Source organism: Hirundo rustica, chromosome 4 (genome assembly GCF_015227805.2).
Source record: "Hirundo rustica isolate bHirRus1 chromosome 4, bHirRus1.pri.v3, whole genome shotgun sequence".
Lineage (NCBI taxonomy): Eukaryota > Metazoa > Chordata > Aves > Passeriformes > Hirundinidae > Hirundo > Hirundo rustica.
This window is the reverse complement of record NC_053453.1, coordinates 131662-145398: the sequence shown is the minus strand read 5'-3', so window position 1 is coordinate 145398 and position 13737 is coordinate 131662. Positions and strand designations below refer to the sequence as shown.

The following is a 13737-nucleotide window of genomic DNA, read 5'->3' as shown; positions in this document are numbered from 1 at the left end:
TGCTGGTCCTTTCCAGAGAACAGATGTCCTATGGAAACTCTTTAGAAATCCATCCCTTCTCTGAGTGCAAAGAGAGTTCTGGAAGCAGTGGGAGGGGTGAGTTATGTTAACAGCACTGTTGGAGTGTCTGTGCAATCCTGGAGCAGTTCCTGCATGAAGCAGCAGCCATGGTTCAGTATTTCCCAGTCAGATCCCTGGGCGCTGGCTCCCTGCACAGGGACAACAGGCAGGAGAAGTTTAAGCATTGGACAGAAGGAGAACAACAGAAAAACTACGTGTGAGATTGTGGCAGCATCATCCATCACAAAACTAAGCTGAACAGATAATGGACTTAGTTATTTTGCAATACAAAGTTTGGAGGTCAAATAAAGCAACTGAAAATCTTTGTGGCAGAGAAGAATAAGCCTGAGGCAAGGCCCTGGCCTCTGGTTTCAGCTTGGTCTGTACCCACAAATCAGAGATGGGACACTGAGAAAATTGTAAGATAAGAACTAATAAACGAAGCATGTAACCTTGAAGACTCTGTCTTTTCCTGCGTTTGGCACAGAGCTTTGCAGAGGGCCAGGACTCTAAAACCACCTGAATGCCGGGGAATTTAAACTCCTGAAAAGGAGCCCCCGACAACAGCCGTCCCTGAGTGGGCAAAATCACTTGGGCCTCTCCCATGGACTGCAATCAAGTCCAGTGTCTCTCTGAGCTCTGGGCTCTGGGCTGGGGTCCCAGACCCCCTGCCCAGGTCCCTGACCCTCCAGGGCAGCCAAAGGAATGCCCTGGACTCCAATACCCAAGAACGACCACGAGCAACCACGAGGCAGAAGTGCTGCTCGGGGGTGGCAGGAGAGACTTTCCTTGGTGCTTTCTGAGCACACGCTGCACAGGAGGAGCCAGCGACACCAGGGCTGGTGCCGGGACCACGCTTTCCAGGCCACTGCAGGTGTTGGACGTCCCCAGACCCTGCTGTGCAAGGGTGTCCTGGGCTGACTTTATGATGCTTGTATCCCCAGAGGTCTGTTCTGTTTACGTTGGATATACGTTGGGGTGATGCCCAGGGTAAGAGGCCGCTCACTTCATGTTTTTTGAGTGCAGCGCTTGGGCGTCTGCAAACATCAGCACACTACAAACGCACGTAAATCTGGTCAGCTTTGGCCAGTTTATGGTTAGACCATAAAACTGCAACCCTTCTTGCCCAGTCTTCTTAAACACAAGTGTAAATTACACTGGACAAAAGCTTGAAACAGTACAATTTTCTTCAGACAAAAATCTCCTTGTCAAGTGTTGGGAGGGGAGTCTGGCAGGAATCTCCGACCTCTCCCACAAGACATAGGGTGAGGCTGTCATCCTGTCTTGGACAGACCAAAGTGGAAATGCCAAATTTAGCTTACTCCTTGCCTGGCTCTGACAGGTGGCCCTGACAATTTAGCTAAAAATAATTTGAAAAATCCTGAAGGAAGTGCTTTTCCTGAGGAAATCATTGGGAGAACCCCCTGAAATACTATTCTTGGAAAAGCTGGTGAGAGCCTCATTCCAGCATCAGACTTGTGCTGGTGGGCAGGAGCTGCTGGTCCAAGCCACACTTTGAGCAGGCTCTGGTAGCAGAGGTGGCTCAGGCTGTGAGTGTGCTCATCTGTGGCCAGGTGAGTGCTGAGAATCTCCGAGGTCAGAGTCTAGGGCCTCTCAGGCCCTTTATCCAGTGCCCAAGGGGTTTTTCCCTGAGATCCAGTGAGGATGTTTAGTGTTCCAGTTTGTCCAAGTTGCCTCTCTGGTCACCATGCAGTTGTGAGGAGAGTCTGGACCCATCGCCTCTCCCCCATAACACGAGGCAACTGCAGACCGTGGTCAGGGCTCCTTTTTCCTCGCTCCAACAACAGTGGCACTTATGAGAAAATCCTGCAGAAGAATGCCCGTGGAGACTTTTAAAAGTGGGTGCTAGAATCACAGACTCACAGATTGATTTGGGTTGGAGGGGAACTCAAAGCTCATCCAGTTCCACCCCCTGCCATGGGCAGGGACACCTGCCACTAGACCAGGTTGCTTCAAGCCCCATCCAGCCTGGTCTTGGACACTTCCAGGGACGGGGAAGCCCAGCCTGAGAAGAAAAGAGCACAAAAGCCCAGACTCTAGGCTGTATGAAATCTGTTGGAACTGCTGGGTGACACTTGCAGGACAGGACAGTTTTAGTGCCCTCAGAACTGCATCTGAAGCAGCCAAAACCACTGAGGGGAAAAACCTGAGCATGGAAGTGTTGCAGCCTCAGGGAGAATCATGGCTCAACCCACTGAGCTCCTGGGCCAGGTGTGGCTGCAGAGATCCTGGGCCCAGGGGCTGCCTGGGCAGCAGCAGGGAGAGCAGAGGTGAGGGCAAGGAGGGCACTCAGTGGGCAAACGTCAGACCAGCAGCAATGTCAGGGAAAGCAGCACCTGCCGCCTTTCCTGGCAGGGAAAACACCTGCCCAGGCCACTGGGTTCAGAGGGTGGTGTGAAGAGGCTCTACCTAGAGGGCAGGGACAAGCGGAGTGTCACCAGGATGTGTCTTGGCACATGTCCTGCAGAACATCCTCATCAGCTGTCGGAAAGAGCTAAGTGTTCTCCTGTCAGGGTTGTGGGTGACACGAGTCAAAGGCACCAGTGCTCCAGGGCAGGGCCAGAAGGACATGGACAGACTGGGAAATGGAGCCAGAAGGAACTGGTAAAATTCAACAAAGACAAATGCCAGGTCCTGCATCCAGTGCTCCCTGAAGGAAACCACACCAACAATCTCAGGAGATGTCAGTGAAGACCCCCCAAAAGGCTAGAGCTGGGGCCTCACGCTGAGAGCAGGGGCTGGAAGTGCTGAGTGGATTCTGCCCACAGGAGGAATGGCTTTGGGGACACCAAGCAGCTGTTTGTCTGCCAGTCCCTATAGGGAAGTTATCCCCAAACCAGTGCCACACGCATCACAGTGGGACATGGAGGGAGGAGGAGGGGTGGCAGGCAAAATCCAGACAAAATCCACCATTTTCTTGTCCCCATCCTCAAAGGAAGCGTTTGTGCCCATGTGCAGACCAGGACCAGCTGGCAGTGCTGCTGCAGGGAGCTGTGACACAAGTGATGGTGGTTTCTGCTGGAGAAAGAATTCTTGAGTAGGAAGGTGCATCCCTCAAAACAAGCAGGGAAACAGGACTGGGAGAAGTTCCTGGTGTTACTACAGTGCACTAGGTTTGGGGAACACATGCTTGGAGAAGGTAAATTAAGAGTCTGATTTTCAGAAGTGACAAGTATTTACAGGATCTGGGCCCAATCCTGAAGGCTGCACCTCCATTTCGAGGTATTTGGTTTAAAAAACAACTCCCTCAACATTTCACAAGTTCATGGAGATTTGATTTACTGCTGGACACCACTGGCCAGGTTTGATATCCATTGGGAGAGAGACACAAACAGTGATATTTCTCATCCTAAAGGCTATTCTGAAGATGTGGACTACCAGAACTGAAGTTTCTGACATCCAGGGAGATTTCAGCATATTTTAATATTTGTGCCAAGTATTGGTTCTCTCAGAAAAGTCCCTTTTCAAATATCAAAGTGGGAGAAGGGTTCTCCAAGTGCTGCCAGCATGTGGCTTCTCTAAAATCTTGGGAGAGTGGCCAGGTTGTATTGGAATGCCATGCCAAGGAAACATTAATCATTGCCACAAGAAAAAGATGTCATTTTATAAACTCAATGCAAATGAGTGAAAAAGTCCCATTATTGTGGCTCCTCTACCCTGCCAGCTCAGCTGCTCTGCCTGAGAGCTGCCCAAAAAAGGCAGAGCCCAGAGTCACTGTTCCATGTACACACAGGACACAGATTTACAGCTACACACACACAGGACCACAGTCACAGCTGCTCCTTTTTTACTACTCACAGCTTATCATTTCCAGCCCGACACCCTCTGACCCGCATTTCCCCTCACTGAGGCTGCCACTCCCTTGGCATCTGTGCTGGATTTCCACACAGGGTGTTTATCCTCATCTAGGGTTGTAGCCTACACTTTCCCTACTTCCTAGAAGGTGTTACTGTTCAGCCTCTCATCTCTTGACATTCCAGATCCAGAGCTCATGCTTGGACCATCTCCTACTGCCCCATCATCAAGAACCGAAGCTGCAAGGACACCCCAGTGAAGCCACACTGCTTCCCTGCTGCAGAAACACCACCGTGCTGTCTCAACCTCTCGACCTGATTCCCTCCCTGTGGCAATCCTCACTTCCCAGGGTTCCCACTTTACATTTCTGTGGCACTACGTGGTGAACTCCAGCTGAACTTATCCCTATCAGGAACAGCTCCAGGCTCCGAGCAGGCAGTGCTCACCCAGCTTGAGCCAGAGCTGTTTCACTGCTCAGCCCTTCAAACTCACTGGGCACTGCTTGGTGCTCTCTGTGTCTGGTCGGTGCCACTGCCAGGGCTCAGTCCCACCTGTCCAAGTCCTCTCCCAGGCCTCTGGACCACATCATCCCCTCCAGAGAGCTGTGCACTGGGCTCAGTGGGCACGGTTAGCATAGGTGGTGAGAGCACAGGGGGTGTAGGTGCCATGCAGTCGCCTCATGCTGTGCCTCCGCAGCTGTGGTGCTACCAGCTTGGCCAGCCGCCACCACTGCTCCCCTCTGCTGACAATGGCAGGTTCAGGCACCTCACTTCCCTGCAACAGGTAAAACGGGGCTGTAGGAAGGACTTGGGGGCCCAGGAACTGCAGGTCCCAGCCCCTCCAGCAGCCTCCTCCCATGCCCAGGTGCTGCAGCCAAGGTGCTTAAGAGCTGCAAGGCTGGAGCAGAGTCTGGCACTGCTCTGCCCCTGGCACAGCCCGCAGCAAGGCAGGAGATCAACGTGGGTCCTGTGTCAGAAGGGCTTGGTCCCATGGGCTCAGATCCCACTGGTGCAGGCTGGTGGCTGCTCTGCTCCTTGCTCCTGTCACTGAACAGGAGCCACCTCTGAAATCCTCTCCCCAGGGTCCCTGCAGGGTTAAAAGCTTCTGCTGCGCTTACAGCATCGAGGATTCATGGGCTTCTCGTCATGCAGGTAAGACAAACCAGACAGCGCCTGGGCACAGCTTACTAAGGACTAGGTGCCATCCAGTCTCTGCTCTTGGCTGTGGAGATGAGGAGGAGTGAGAGGGCAGGGCTCCACCAGGTCCCTGTCATGCGGGGGGAACCTGGCGCTGGCCCCCAGGGCTCCTGGGTGATCTGGGCAGGCTGTGGCTGCTGCTGCTGCCCCTAGTAGAGGCACCCAGCCCTTTCCAAGAGAACTGAATCCCGTGTTGTCATCTGTTCCATGAGTTCAGCCGTCCCCTCACACTGAGCCTTGGCTGTGCCCAAGGCTCAGGACCCCACGGTGCAGGGCTGAATGCTCCAGGCTGGCTGCTCTGCTCACCTGAGTGAGTACGGATGCAGCGGCTTGGAGAGGAGAACCACATCCTCCTGCAGGAGCAGCTTCCCTGGGTGGGTGCCTACGTGCTCCTGCACGAGCCGAGCTGGGTCTCTGGCTGGCTCAGATAAGGGTCCCTGCCGTCTCCCGAGGGAAGGACAGGAACTGGACTGGCACTGGTGGTGTCTGTGCTCCCTCTCTGCTCCCCATCCAGCCTTCCTGACCTTGTCTGCCCGGGAAGAGGTGTGTGTGCCTGCTCTGCTACCTGCATAGGGTAACGCCTGCTCAGTCTGTAGTTACCATGAGAAATCACTTTCAATGCAAGTGAGAGAGGGAGGAAAAGGGCCCAGCAAGGTGGACGCTCCTTCTGGGCTCATTCCTGTGCTGTCCAAGGGGGCCAGGGAGATTCTCCTCCCATGTCTTCCAATTCCTTGGCGCACAGGATGTCGGAAGACAAATGGATTAAATCTGGCATCTCTGAAGCGTGGCTGTGTTTGCTGACTGCCGCCTCACTCCACACCAGGGTGAAAGTCAGGGTCATCCCTTCGCACATTTCTGTAGCTGCTCCATAGCCCTGGAGTTCGATGTCCAATCCAGTCTGGATTTGTCAGCACGGGGAGGGCATCAGCTGAGCTCTCCAGCCCTTGCTGTCCCTCCTGCAGTGACATTAACCATTCCCTGCATTCTGTGACACGCAGGGTCACTGCTGCACACCCAAAGTCCCTGCAGGGCTCAAGGTTCGTTTCCCGGTGTGATGGGCTCACATCCCTCTTGCTCACCTGCTCTTTTCCCAGGTGTTGAGCCTCAGTTTGGAACATGAACAGGTGACTAACCCTTATATGCCCAATCTCCTACAATTGAATTTTATTCATATTTTTATCACTCTGGTCCCTGAAGTCCCCTATTCCTCCTGTGCAACAGACAGTCCCCACCTTTGGCAGTGCCAGGTTCACCGGTCAGCAGCCTCCTGTCTCTGATGAACAGGTCAGTAGGAGAAGCATGCAGGCAGGTCCTGGACAGAGCCTTCCCCTCTCATCGCCCTCACAAACCAGATGCCTGAGTGCTGTGACAGCTCACACGGTCTGAATTTCCAGCGAACACAGATCCACATGCGCGCTGTGTGGCACTGCAGCAGGGAGGCAGGAAGCAATTCCCGGGGAGTCGCTCCCTGGGCTCCCCCAGCGTTCCCCCCCCCAGGACCCTCTCCCAGCAGCACTGGGACAGGCAGGCTGGGCTACTCCTTCATCAGAATGTTCTTGGCTCAGACTGGAGCTGGAGGAAGAGCAACGCTCTGAGATTTCCAGACCATTGGATGACACAGTCCTTGTGTACAGTCCTCTGATATGTGCAGAATTAGTAATTTAAGAACCCCCTAAGTGTGCAGAATAAGTAGTTAAAGAATATGTTGATCTGTGCAACTACTTGAGAGCTTGCCCAGGCAGAGGTTTCCTAGCCTGGCACATGGAGTGACAAGTTAGGATATCACTGTGCCAGGCAAAGGAGACTTCATCCTCTGACTGAATATTTTCCTCTCAAAGTGTTTTTGTTTGTTGGTTTGGTTTTGTTTTTGTTTTTGTTTTTTTTTTAACGTTGAAAAACTAGCAAGTAAAAGAGAAATTAATCAGAATGTAATTCTGTTTCTGCTTAGCAAACACTGGTATTGCTCCCAGTGCACAGGGAGAAAATACCCTCAGAACAGGATAGCCTTCAGATGGAGGACGTGAAGGGTATGAATGAGACAGAACTGACACTGGAGCAATTCCAACAGGGAAAAGCGCACAATTTTAACAGTGTCTTGACAGTTTCCTGTGATAAGCAGCTGTAAGAAGCAAACTCCTACCAGAAGCAGTGAATTCTCCAGCACTTAATGTTACAAATGCATGACTGATGCACAGATACAGGCTTTGGGCAGAGAAATTAAAACCAGATTAATGGGTCTAAAGCAAGGGAACCAACCTGAAATTAAATCATAGTTTAATCTCCTGAACAGACATGACAATTGACTTATGTTGAGAAAAGTACTTTTATAAGGAGGAAGGGGACGCTCTATTTTTTCTTTCTTTCTTCTTTTTTGGGTCTTTGCCCGAATGTATTTGTATTTGCCCACCGAAGCGCCTTGGCCCCACCCATGGAGTCCATGGCATGGGCAGGGTGGGCAGCAGCAGCCCTGGCCGTAAGCGCCCAGCACACGCCACCTCCATCAACCCTTGGCTGAAGCTTTGAACTGTAAATGCTTCCTCGTGCCTCCTCCATCTCTTGGACATGATGATCACAGCTCTATGTGACATTGAGCAAACCTCTTGTGTCAGGGTGAAAATTGAAATAGGATGATGGAAAAAAGTTGGGAGTTCCAGGCCAGGAGATCCCTGATGGTTTAAATTTTCCTGTGGCTCAGGTGATGAGTCACTCTTTGTCAGAACCTGTGCTTTCGTAACTGGAATCCCTGTTTTGTGAGAGCTGGTTATTACAGAGCAGGAAACACGATAAAGAAAAAAACATTTTTTATCTGGTGCAGGGTGATGCCATATCCCCAGTCCAAGGCTGGGGAAGAGCAAGCTTAGTAGCTGTGGCATCTAGGGAATGCTGCAACCTGTCCAGGGGCAGGGAAATATTTACCCACCATAAATACATCCAGGAAGGGGAGAGACACGTGCTTGAAATGGCCATCAGGACTGGGGGCTGGGTAGGAAAAGAACTCCAAGAGGTGTGGGTGGATGCCCCCTGCTCTCAGGTTTTTCTGTGTGCTTCTTCTGCACTCAGGTACCCAACGCTGCACGGCGGCTCTTCGGCTCCACAATCCCAGTGTCTGTGAAATCTGAACTCGGGAAACTTCCAACCGCTGCGGAGGTGGGATCAGAGCCACACCACCAGTGACCCCCTTGCCTCATGGCGGGGGCTGTGCTCCAGGTCCCTGGCTCACAGTCCCCCCGCCTCCTCAGCACTCACTTCTGCCCAAAGATTGACCCAGCTTGCCCCATGGCAGGTATGAACCAGACACAAGTGACGGAGTTTGTGCTCCTGGGCTTTTCCCACAGCCGGCCCTTCCTCTTTGCTCTTTTCCTGGCCGTTTACCTGGCCACGCTGCTGGGGAACTCTGCAATACTCTCCCTCGTGTCCCTGGATCCCCATCTCCACAGCCCCATGTACTTCTTCCTTAGTCACCTGTCCTGCCTAGACCTTTGCTACTCCTCAGCGACGGTGCCCAAGATCCTGGTGAACACTCTGCGCCCACAGGCGACCATTTCCTACGGCGGGTGCCTAGCGCAGGTGTTCTTGCTGATGTGGTGCGCGGGGGCCGAGTGCGCGCTGCTGGCCGTCATGGCCTACGACCGCTGCGCTGCCGTGTGCCAGCCCCTGCACTACGCCCAGGCCCTGAGCCGCGGCGCCTGTGCCACGGCTGCTGCCGGCTGCTGGCTCTGGGGGCTGCTGGACTCGGCTGTGCACACCCTCCTGGCGGCCCGGCTCTCGTTCTGCGGGGCTGCGCAGCTCTAGCACATCTTCTGCGACGTGCCGCCGCTGCTGGGGGCCGCCCGCAGCAACACGCGCCCCAATGAGCTGGCCCTCCATGTCGCCAGCATCTTTGTGGGACTCGGTCCCTTCCTGCTTGTCGTAGTCTCCTACCTTTGTATCCTGGCCACCATCCCGGGGATGCCACTGGCCACCAGCCGGCGCAAGGCCTTCTCCACTTGCTTTGCACACCTGCTCGTGGTCACCCTGTACTTCGTGACGGCCAGCCTGAAGTACAACCGTCCCAGCTCGGGCTACTCCCCAGCAGCCAACATACTGGTCTCCGTGCTGTACTGCATCATCACCCCCATGCTCAACCCCCTCATCTACAGCCTTCGCAACCAGGAGGTGTTGGGGGCCCTGCGGAAGGTTGTGCGGGTGAGTGGCACACCAGGCTCTCCAGGAAGCAACGCCTGAGCAATGCCAGGGCTGCCACAGGCTGCCAACACAGAGCTGGCACTGCAATGTCCATCCGTGGGACGCTCGTGACAGCACAGCGAGCCTGGGGCTCCCAGCCCAAGCACATGGCATACTGGCAATCCCTCATCCCACCCTCAGCACATCACTGATAGCAGAAGGGCAAAATAAAGTGAGGAACAAGGCTACAGATCCACAATTCTGTCTTTATTTTCCAGGTGCCATGTACTGAGCTTGGCACAGGACTTGCTGCAGCTGTGCTACTGCCAGAGAACCCTGCCAAAGGCAAATTCATGTGGTGCCAGACATGCGCTGGCCCTGAGCATGGCCACGAGCTCTGCCTCAGGGCTGCCCAAAGTCTCGAGTCAAGCCCTGTGCAGAACAAGGGCAGCGCCTTGGACTGCAAAACCTGGCCAGGGCAAGAGGGGCTGTCCCACCATCCACCATTCCCACACGCCTTGGCTTTAAATCTGATGCCTGCTGGGTTTCCCCAGGCTGCCAGGGAGGCTCTGCAGCACTTTATACATGAGCTCGGTGGTTTGCACAGGCCACCCATGGCCTCAGTGCTGCAGCCAGACACAGAGGTCTCAGCACTGAGACCTGGAGGCACTGAACTCACCAGAAATGCTTTGCTTTATGGCCAGAAAATTTTCCCTGTGCAGCTGCTGTGTGTGGTGTGGCTCTGGGCGACGGTGGCTGAGGACTGGCAGGGGGTGTGGGGCTGCCTCAGTCTCCTCTTCCTACCGGGGTCCAAGCTCAAATGATTCCATGGGTGTGGAGGCAGTGGCCAAATCTGCAGGGGTGTGCATGAGGCAGAGCAGTGCCCAGCACTGTGGCAGAGCCAGGAGCAGGAGCTCACTGGGGCAAGGGAGATAACACAACCTACATCAGCTGGATGTCAGCTAGACCCACACGCGCTCATCCGTACCTCAGTTACCAACAATACCTAATTGACCTAAGAGATAACCTAATACCTAAGAGATACCCAACAATATCTAATCTGTTCCCAAGAAAACCCACTGGAGAGTCAGGACTGGGCCTAGGAGGCACACAGCCTTGTTGGGAGCAGCTTGCCCTTTCTTAGTGCAACAACACATGCTGATTTTACTCTTCAGGGAAAAAAATATTTCTGTAACCCACCTGCTGTGTTGGGCTGTGGCTCCTATCCAAGCAGGATGTGAGCCCCTGAGCCTGCCTTGCTATTTGCCCTTCTGGATTCTATAAAGCCCTTGAAACACCCTCAGTCCAGTGTCACTGACCAATGAACCACTTTCTGAAGAGCCCTTGGAAAGGGACAGCAGGAAACACAGCAGAAACCACACAAGGAAAAAGACTGGGGAGGGTACCTCAGAGAAACAAAACCCCCATGTCCTAGGGTAACTTTATGATGCTTGTATCCCCAATCGTCTGCTCTGTTTGTGCTGTATATTGAGTCCTGTGCCTTTAAGACTGGTTCTAAGAGCAAGGAGAAGCACGGAGTTTGTTTTGAGAAAACTGCCTGACTCCTCCACATTCTTCTGCGGACAGTGTGTTCGGCGGAGGCTTGGAGAGACTGCAGGACGGAGGGTTTTTTTTGGGTTTTTTTTTTTTTTTTTTTGCTTTTAGTTAGTTTCAGCTAGCTAGGGCAGAGAAGTTCCCTGGACTGTTTTTTTTTTCCTTTTTCTTGGAACTGTTTAAACCTGCTCTGGACTGAAAACCCAGGGGAGCACTGGGGGCTGCACCTGCAGCCCACTGGAGCCTGGACCTCGGCATTTTCCAGCAGTGCCAGAGGGACTGGGACTGAGGAGAGGCACTGAGAGAGAGCCAAGCTACACCCACGGCAAGGACTTTCTCAATTTGCCATCTCACTTCAGAAGGAGAGGTTTTATTGTTTCATATTATTCATTCTTTATACTTGTATGCACTTCATTTATTTAGTAAAATAGTTTTTTCCACCTTTCTCCAAAGAGGTTTTTTTTACTGGAACGGTTGGAGGGAAGGGCCACTTGGGCTTGCTTCCTTAGAGGGATCTTCTACAGGGGTTTTCTCCCAAATTTGTCCCAAACCAGGACACCCCAAAGCACTCCAAACAGAAACCCCAAAGCCAACCAACCAGAAACCCAAACCTCTGGAAAAGTTCCATGAAAATTGATAATTTTTAACCTGAATCCCAATGCACCTTTCCTGTGACAGGCAGACACAGCCTTTGGGTTTTCCCGGGATCAGACTCTGAGCAGGAATGCCACGCTCCTGCCCAGGCAGTACGGGCTCGGTCAACTGCTGGGTGGTCCAGACCTCACCTGCGAACCCACTGAACTCTAAAGATTTAATGTCACAGTGGGACCCCCTGCACACACGACTGGCAGTGGCGGTGACAGGGGTGTGCTCCCACAGCCCCTCAGGTGCTGCTCTACTCAGCTGTCCCCAGTTTATTCCTGCTGTGAGGGTGCCTGCATCCCGCAGATGATCAATTCCGACAGCTGAGCATCCACCTGAGAGGTACTGGCTTGAGGGAGGGCTTTGCTTTGCATTTCCAAAAACGGTTTCAGACATTAGCAATAAAATGTTTCTTCCTGCCCTGCTTCCCACCAGCCCAGCCTTTTCCCCACATTTGGGATGAAGAGTCAGGGGGCCTTTTCAGGAGCCTCCAGCAGGCAGAGGGGACATGAGCTGTCACAGGATGACTGGGACACAATTTGAGCCACGCCAGAGCAGAAGCTGTGAGGGAGGGCACGGCCCCTGGGGACACCTGTGCCCAGAAGGGGCACACAGACCATGTTCATGCTGCAAACATGGCTCATCCTAAAAATGGAAACCCTTCCTTGGAATAAACACAAATTTGGCTTTCCCAGTGCTCTTTACCCTGACCCCTGACTAGGAAGCCATCCAGGGCCACAGCAGCTGACAAAGGTGCCACAGCTCACATCCCTTCTGCCTTGCCCGGGCTAGATTTGGCATTTCTGCTCTGGGAATTGCCCCCCTGGGAACAGGACACACTCCTGCAGGCTTGATGGCTGACGGGTGGGGCAGCCTAGATAGAAAAGGCCTTATATTGCACTCATGCTCTTAAACCATCCCACCTTTCCCACCTGGAAGTGGATGGGAATGAAAATCTTTTTGGGCATAAGACAAAACATTCCCTCTGGCACTGCCAGTCTGCTCCTTGATATTTCTCTGAACTGGATGTACCAAGCTGAGCCAAACGAAGCTGATAACATGGGAAAGGCTGAAGCAGAGACAGGCTGCCGTGATTTGACACTGGCCAAACACCAGGCACCCACAAAAGTCACTCACCTTCCCCTGCTACAGCTGGGCAGAGGACGGAAAAAATTAAATGAAGGGTCCATGAGTTGAGATAAGGACTGAGCGAAAACACTTCACACCATGGTCTTCACCAGGGCCTGCAGAGGAATCTCAGCTCTGGCACCTGGAGCACCCCCTGCCCCTCCTTCTCCACTGACCTGGGTGTCTCCCTGTTGTTTCCCTCACATGTTCTCTCCTCCTCCTCTTCTCTGACTAGGAAATAAACCCGAACAAAGTGTGCTCACTTTGTTTTGATTTTATTCTTTGTTATGTGATTCACAGAGGCAAGAGGTGGGATGTGTGAGTTTTGCATGGCCTGGTTTTTGGGGGGCCACAGAGGTGGCTCCTGTGAGAAGCTGCTGGGAGCTTCCACCGTGTCTGGCAGCACCAGTCCCTGATGGCTCTGCAGATGGACACACTGCTGGCCAAAGCTGGGCCAGTTAGAGGAGATGGAAACACCTCTGTGATAAGAGATTTAAGAAGAAAATCAAAACAAAGTGAGGAGAATTTGAATTCCAGCTAGAGAATAGGAGGAATAGAGAACATGTGAGGGAAACAACAGGGGACACCAAGGGCAGTGGAGAAGGAGGGGAAGAGGCACTCAGAGTCGAGGTTCCTCTGCAGGCTGTGGTGAGACCATGGTGAGGCAGCTGTGCCCCTGCAGCCCACGGGGATCCACCCACAGCCCTTGGGATCCACGGGGATTCAGAGATCCACCCATAGCCCGTGGGATCCACAGGGGATGCAGAGATCCACCCACAGCCCATGGGATCCAAAGGGATGCAGAGATCCACCCACAGCCCCTGGGATCCACAGGGATGCAGAGATCCACCCACAGCCCATGGGATTCACAGGGATGCAGATATCCACCCACAGCCCATGGGATCCATGGGGATGCAGAGATCCACCCACAGCCCCTGGGATCCACAGGGGATGCAGAGATCCACCCACAGCCCGTGGGGATCCACAGGGGATGCAGAGATCCACCCACAGCCCATGGGATCCACAGGGGATGCAGAGATCCACCCACAGCCCATGGGATCCACAGCTATACAGAGATCCACCCACAGCCCATGGGATCCATGGGGATGCAGAGATCCACCTACAGCCTGTGGGGATCCACAGGGATGCAGAGATCCACCCACAGCCCATGGGATCC

The 13737-nt window shown here is 53.4% G+C and overlaps 1 pseudogene; it reads left to right on the top strand.

The window, feature by feature from the left end:
- Positions 1 to 8348: 8348 nt before the first annotated feature.
- LOC120752310 (olfactory receptor 5V1-like) lies at positions 8349 to 9296 on the top strand (annotated as a pseudogene).
- Positions 9297 to 13737: the final 4441 nt, after the last annotated feature.